The sequence below is a fragment of the Channa argus genome, unplaced genomic scaffold (genome assembly GCF_033026475.1).
Source record: "Channa argus isolate prfri unplaced genomic scaffold, Channa argus male v1.0 Contig013, whole genome shotgun sequence".
In the NCBI taxonomy this organism is placed as follows: domain Eukaryota; kingdom Metazoa; phylum Chordata; class Actinopteri; order Anabantiformes; family Channidae; genus Channa; species Channa argus.
In genome coordinates this window covers 736,446-744,091 of record NW_027125232.1, presented here as the reverse complement: position 1 = coordinate 744,091, position 7,646 = coordinate 736,446, and the positions used below count along the sequence as shown (strand labels likewise).

General features: G+C 40.6%; 2 non-coding genes across 2 annotated transcripts; both read right to left on the bottom strand.

Annotated features, from left to right (window-relative positions):
* Positions 1–4,930: 4,930 nt before the first annotated feature.
* trnar-ccu (transfer RNA arginine (anticodon CCU)) lies at positions 4,931–5,003 on the bottom strand. Its single transcript has one exon. It is a non-coding gene; the product is annotated as a tRNA-Arg (tRNA).
* A 529-nt stretch (positions 5,004–5,532) lies between these two features.
* trnar-ccu (transfer RNA arginine (anticodon CCU)) lies at positions 5,533–5,605 on the bottom strand. The gene has a single exon. It is a non-coding gene; the product is annotated as a tRNA-Arg (tRNA).
* Positions 5,606–7,646: the final 2,041 nt, after the last annotated feature.

Sequence of the window (7,646 nt, the reverse complement as noted above, 5' to 3'; positions counted from 1 at the left end):
GACTTGATAAATGATCATCAAATTGGTTTATTTTGTCTCACTGAAACGTGGTTGCAGCAGGAAGAATATGTCAGTTTAAATGAGTCAACCCCCCAAAGTCATATTAATTATCATGTTCCTAGATGCACAGGCCGAGGTGGAGGAGTAGCAGCAATATTTCACTCTAGCTTATCAATAATTCCTAGACCTAAACATAGTTATACCTCATTTGAGAGTCTTACTCTTAGCCTTTCACACCCAAACTGGAAAACTCAAAAACCACTATTATTTGTTATCGTGTACCGTCCTCCAGTCCCTTATTCAGAGTTTTTGATTGAATTTTCTGATTTTCTATCTGATTTAGTGCTTAGTACAGATAAAGTCATTATAGTGGGTGACTTTAACATTCATGTAGATGCTGACAGTAACTGTCTGAGCACTGCGTTTAATTCATTATTAGATTCAATTGGTTTTTCCCAAAATGTAAATAAACCCACTCATTGTTTTAGTCACACGTTAGACCTTGTCCTTACATATGGCATTGAAACTGATAATTTAATAGTATTTCCTCATAATTCTCTTCTGTCTGACCATTTTCTAATAACATTTGAATTTACAATAACGGACTATACAGCAGTTAGGAAAAAATTCCACTACAGCAGATGTTTATCTGAAAATGCTGTGAATACATTTAAAGAAATTATTTCTTCATCTTTTTCACCACCATGTGTCAATACTATGGTGAGTAGCCATCTTACTCCTGTGCAAATTGATTATTTAGTTGACGATTCTGCCGCCTCACTGCGTAGGATACTAGATACAGTTGCCCCTTTGAAATAGAAGGCAGTGAATCAGAGGAGCCGACCTCCATGGTACAATTCACAAATGCACAGCTTAAAGCAGACAACACGAAAGTTAGAGAGGAAGTGGCGTTCCACTAATTTAGAAGAATCCCGGTTAGCCTGGAAAAACAGTTTAAAAACATACAAAAAAGCTCTCCGTGATGCCAGAACAGCATATTATTCCGCATTAATAGAGGAAAACAAGAACAACCCCCGGTTTCTGTTCAGCACTGTAGCCAGGCTGACTAAGAGCCATAGTTCTGTTGAGCCTAGTATTCCCTTAACTTTGAGCAGCAATGACTTTATGACTTTCTTTACTAGTAAAATTGTAGCCATTAGGGAAAAGATTCACCAGATCCTCCCTACAAATATTACGGCTAGATCTTCATGTACAACAGCTATAGAATCCTCAATAAGGCCCCAATCCATCTTAGACTGCTTTTCACCCATAGATCTCACTGAGCTAAGTTCAACTACCGCCTCCTCAAAACTAACAACATGTCTTTTAGACCCTGTTCCAACCAAATTGCTTAAAGATGTTCTACCTTTAATAGACACTTTCATATTAGATTTGATTAACCTATCTTTAGAAACTGGCTATGTACCAAAGGCCTATAAAGTTGCTGTAATCAAACCATTACTTAAAAAACCTTGTCTTGATCCAGGGGATTTAGCCAACTATAGACCAATATCAAATCTCCCGTTTATTTCTAAAATCCTTGAAAAAGTAGTTGCAAAACAATTATGTGATCACCTTTACAGGAATAATTTGTATGAAGACTTTCAGTCAGGATTTAGAGCTCATCACAGTACAGAAACAGCACTGGTAAAAGTCTCCAATGATCTTCTCCTGGCTTCAGATAATGGACTTGTGTCTGTACTCGTCTTACTAGACCTTAGTGCCGCATTTGACACCATTGACCACAACATTTTATTACAGAGACTAGAACATGGATTTGGGATTAAAGGAACCACATTACATTGGTTTAAATCTTATCTGTCAGACAGATTCCAACTTGTTCATGTTAATGATGACTCTTCTTTATGCACCAAAGTCAGCTATGGAGTTCCACAGGGCTCTGTGTTAGGACCAATACTTTTTAATCTCTACATGTCACCTTTAGGCAAAATCATTAGGAAACATTCCATAAACTTCCACTGATATGCAGATGATACCCAGCTCTATTTATCTGTGAAACCAGAAGATACTAACCAATTAGTCAAATTTGAAGCATGTCTAAAAGACATAAAGAACTGGATGTCCTACAATTTCCTACTTCTAAATTCAGACAAAACTGAAATCATCCTCTTTGGGCCTAAAAACATGAGAAATATGCTGTCTAACAATATAGTTACTCTAGATGACATAACTTTGGCCTCTAGTACTACGGTGAGGAACCTTGGAGTTATCTTTGACCAAGATTTGGCGTTTACGTCACATAAAAGACAAATGTCTAGAACAGCCTTCTTCCACCTACGGAACATTGCTAAAATTAGAAGCATCCTGTCTCAAAGTGATGCCGAAAAACTTGTCCATGCATTTGTTACTTCTAGGTTGGACTACTGTAATTCCCTACTTCTGGGGTGTCCTAATAACTCTCTAAAAAGCCTTCAATTAATCCAAAATGCTGCAGCAAGAGTGCTGACTGGATTAGGAAAGAGAGATCATATTTCACCTTCACTAGCTTCTCTTCATTGGCTTCCCATAAAATCTAGAATAGAGTTCAAAACCCTCCTCCTTACATACAAAGCTCTTAATGGTCAAGCTCCATCATATTTAATAGATCTCATAGTCCTGTATCGCCCAATTAGACCACTTCGATCCCAAAATACTGGCCTACTTGTGGTTCCCAGAGTTTGCAAAAGTAGAATGGGAGGCAGAGCCTTTAGCTATCAAGCTCCTCTCCTGTGGAACCAGCTTCCAATCCAAATTCGGGGAGCAGACACCCTCTCTACTTTTAAGACTAGGCTTAAAACTTTCCTTTTTGATAAAGCTTATAGTTAAAAATCCTCACTCAACGCCAGTGCCTTATCCATTAGGCCACTGGGGCATCTCAAACACCTTTACTCATCAGTTCTTCCACCAAACAGTTGCTTCCTAGACAGAGCATAATGTGAGACATGCCATGTTGGCTTTGGGTAACACAATAATGGCCCCAAATGCAGTAGATATAGTGAGTAGAAGGGAAATTTTTAAAAGTGCAAAGAAAAAGATGTGAAACACGTAGAAACTAGATTGCCATGCTGATATGAAACTGGCATTGTACCCCAGATTGGACTCGAACCCTTTGGGTAGCACAATAATGACAATAAAAGCAGTTAGTATAGTAAGATGGAGGAAAGCATTTGAAAGAGCAGAGAAAAGAATGTGAAATATACAATAATTGCATTCCCAAGCGGATATGCATCTGGAATTGTACAGTAGGTGAATATGTACTTTCTGTATCTGGTTCACTTTACTAAGAGGTTGTAAAGGCCCTAAGTCAGCTTACAAAACACAGTTAGCAGAGGATGGTTTCGACCCATCGACCTCTGGGTTTTGGGCCCAGCACGCTTCCGCTGCGCCACTCTGCTTTCAACCACACCAGATTGGAGTCGAACCCTTTGGGTAACACAATAATGACAATAAAAGCAGTTAGTATAGTAAGATGGAGGAAAGCATTTGAAAGAGCAGAGAAAAGAATGTGAAATATACAAAAATTGCATTCCCAAGCTGATATGCATCTGGAATTGTACAGTAGGCGAATATGTATTTTCTGTATCTGGTTCACTTTACTAAAAGGTTGTAAAGGCCCTAAGTCAGCTTACAAAACACAGTTAGCAGAGGATGGTTTCGATCCATCGACCTCTGGGTTATGGGCCCAGCACGCTTCCGCTGCGCCACTCTGCTTTCAACCACGCCAGATTGGACTCGAACCCTTTGGGTAACACAATAATGACAATAAAAGCAGTTAGTATAGTAAGATGGAGGAAAGCATTTGAAAGAGCAGAGAAAAGAATGTGAAATATACAAAAATTGCATTCCCAAGCTGATATGCATCTGGAATATTACAGTAGGTGAATATGTACTTTCTGTATCTGGATCACTTTACTTAAAGGTTGTAAAGGCCCTAAGTCAGCTTACAAAACACAGTTAGCAAAGGATGGTTTCAATCTATTGACCTCTGGGTTATGGGCCCAGCACGCTTCTGCTGCGCCACTCTGCTGTCAACCACCCCAGATGGGACTCGAACCCACAATCCCTGGCTTAGGAGGCCAGTGCATTATCCATTAGGCCACTGGGGCATCACAAACACCTTTACTCCTCAGTTCTTCCAACTAACAGTTGCTTCCTATATAGAGCATAATGTGAGACATGCCATGTTGGCTTTGGGTAACACAGTAATGGCCCCAAATGCAGTAGATATAGTGAGTAGAAGGGAAAAGATGTGAAATACGTAGAAACTAGATTGCCATGCTGAGATGAAACTGGCATTGTACACCAGATTGGACTCGAACCCTTTGGGTAACACAATAATGACAATAAAAGCAGTTAGTATAGTAAGATGGACGAAAGCATTTGAAAGAGCAGAGAAAGGAATTTGAAATATACAAAAATTGCATTCCCAAGCTGATATGCATCTGGAATTGTACAGTAGATGAATATGTACTGTCTGTATCTGGTTCATTTTACTAAGACATTGTAAGGGCTCTAAATCACTTTACAAAACACAGTTAGCAGAGGATGGATTCGATCCATCGACCTCTGGGTTATGGGCCCAGCACACTTCTGCTGCGCCACTCTGCTTTCAACCAAACCAGATTGGACTCGAACCCTTTGGGTAACACAATAATGACAATAAAAGCAGTTAGTATAGTAAGATTGAGGAAAGCATTTGAAAGAGCAGAGAAAAGAATGTGAAATATACAAAAATTGCATTCCCAAGCTGATATGCATCTGGAATTGTACAGTAGGTGAATATGTACATTCTGTATCTGGTTCACTTTACTAAAAAGTTGCAAAGGCCCTAAGTCAGCTTACAAAACACAGTTAGCAGAGGATGGTTTCGATCCATCGACCTCTGGGTTATGGGCCCAGCACGCTTCCGCTGCGCCACTCTGCTGTCAACCACCCCAGATGGGACTTGAACCCACAATCCCTGGCTTAGGAGGCCAGTGCCTTATCCATTAGGCCACTGGGGCCTCTCAAACACCTTTACTCATCAGTTCTTCCACCAAACAGTTGCTTCCTAGACAGAGCATAATGTGAGACATGCCATGTTGGCTTTGGGTAACACAATAATGGCCCCAAATGCAGTAGATATAGTGAGTAGAAGGGAAATTTTTAAAAGTGCAAAGAAAAAGATGTGAAACACGTAGAAACTAGATTGCCATGCTGATATGAAACTGGCATTGTACCCCAGATTGGACTCGAACTCTTTGGGTAGCACAATAATGACAATAAAAGCAGTTAGTATAGTAAGATGGAGGAAAGCATTTGAAAGAGCAGAGAAAAGAATGTGAAATATACAATAATTGCATTCCCAAGCTGATATGCATCTGGAATTGTATAGTAGGTGAATATGTACTTTCTGTATCTGGTTCACTTTACTAAGAGGTTGTAAAGGCCCTAAGTCAGCTTACAAAACACAGTTAGCAGAGGATGGTTTCGATCCATCGACCTCTGGGTTATGGGCCCAGCACACTTCCGCTGCGCCACTCTGCTGTCAACCACCCCAGATGGGACTTGAACCCACAATCCCTGGCTTAGGAGGCCAGTGCCTTATCCATTAGGCCACTGGGGCATCTCAATCACCTTTAGTCATCAGTTCTTCCACCAAACAGTTGCTTCCTATACAGAGCATAATGTGAGACATGCCATGTTGGCTTTGGGTAACACAATAATGGCCCCAAATGCAGTAGATATAGTGAGTTCAATTCAATTCAACTTTATTTATATAGTGCCAATTCACAACAAAGTCATCTCAGGGCACTTTACAGAATAAAGTCAAGATTATAAAGATATATAAAGAGAACCCAACAATTCCCCCTGGAGCAAGCCATAGGCAACAGTGGAGAGGAAAAACTCCCTTTAACGGAAGAAACCTCCAGCAGAACCAGGCTCAGGGTGGACGGCCATTTGCCTCGACCGGTTGGGGTGAGTGGAAAGGGGAGAGGGAAAAGAACAGAGCAACAAAAAGCAACAACAAAACATTGGGCAGATTGGTAGGACCAGTAGCTTCACGCTGGAAGACACACAGCTTCAAAGCCGGGGGACACCTGCAGAAAGGGACAGAGAGAAGGGGACAGAGGATGACAAAGACAACTACGGGAGAGAACACACAGAGTTAATGACATACAGTGGTGACAATTGCGGGATGAGAGGAGAGGAGAGATGGTCAAGAGGAGGAAAGGAGCTCAGTGCATTGGGGGGTGGGTCCCCCAGCAGTCTAAGCCTATGGCAGCATAACTATAAATAACTATATGCTTTATTAAAAAGGAAGGTTTTAAGCCTAGACTTAAAAGTAGAGAGGCTGTCTGCTTCCCGAATCTGAACTGGGAGCTGGTTTCACAAGAGAGGAGCTTGATAGCTAAAGGCTCTACCTCCCATTCTACTTTTGGAAATTCTGGGAACCACAAGTAGGCCTGCATTCTGAGAGCAAAGTGGTCTACTGGGATGATATGGTGCTATGAGGTCTTCTAAATATGATGGAGCCTGACCATTCAGAGCTTTATATGTAAGAAGCAGGGTTTCAAATTCTATTCTACATTTAATTGGAAGCCAATGGAGAGAAGCTAGTGAAGGTGAAATATGATCTCTCTTGCTAGTTCCAGTCAGCACTCTTGCTGCAGCATTTTGGATTAATTGCAGGCTCTTTAGGGAGTTACTGCGGCATCCTGAAAGTAGGGAATTACAGTAGTCAAACCTAGAGGTAACAAATGCATGGACCAGTTTTTCGGCATCACTTTGAGACAGGATGCTCCTAATTTTGGCAATGTTCCGTAGGTGGAAGAAGGCTGTTCTAGAGATTTGTTTTATATGTGAGTTAAAGGACAGATCCTGATCAAACATAACTCCAAGGTTCCTTGCAGTAGTACTGGAGGCCAGGCTTATGCCATCTAGTGTAACAATATGGTTGAACATCATATCTCTGAGATTTTTGGGCCCAAATACTATGAATTCAGTTTTGTCTGAGTTTAAAAGTAAAAAATTGTGGGACATCCAGGCCTTTATGTCTTGTAGGCATGCTTGAAGCTTTATTAACTGATTATTTTCATCTGGTTCCATATATAAATATAGCTGGGTATCATCAGCATAACAGTGGAAGGGATATTTTTAAAAGTGCAAAGAAAAAGATGTGAAACACGTAGAAACTAGATTGCCATGCTGATATGAAACTGGCATTGTACCCCAGATTGGACTCGAACCCTTTGGGTAACACAATAATGACAATAAAAGCAGTTAGTATAGTAAGATGGAGGAAAGCATTTGAAAGAGCAGAGAAAAGAATGTGAAATATACAAAAATTGCATTCCCAAGCTGATATGCATCTGGAATATTACAGTAGGTGAATATGTACTTTCTGTATCTGGATCACTTTACTTAAAGGTTGTAAAGGCCCTAAGTCAGCTTACAAAACACAGTTAGCAAAGGATGGTTTCAATCTATTGACCTCTGGGTTATGGGCCCAGCACGCTTCCGCTGCGCCACTCTGCTTTCAACCACGCCAGATTGGACTCGAACCCTTTGGGTAACACAATAATGACAATAAAAGCAGTTAGTATAGTAAGATGGAGGAAAGCATTTGAAAGAGCAGAGAAAAGAATGTGAAATATACAAAAATT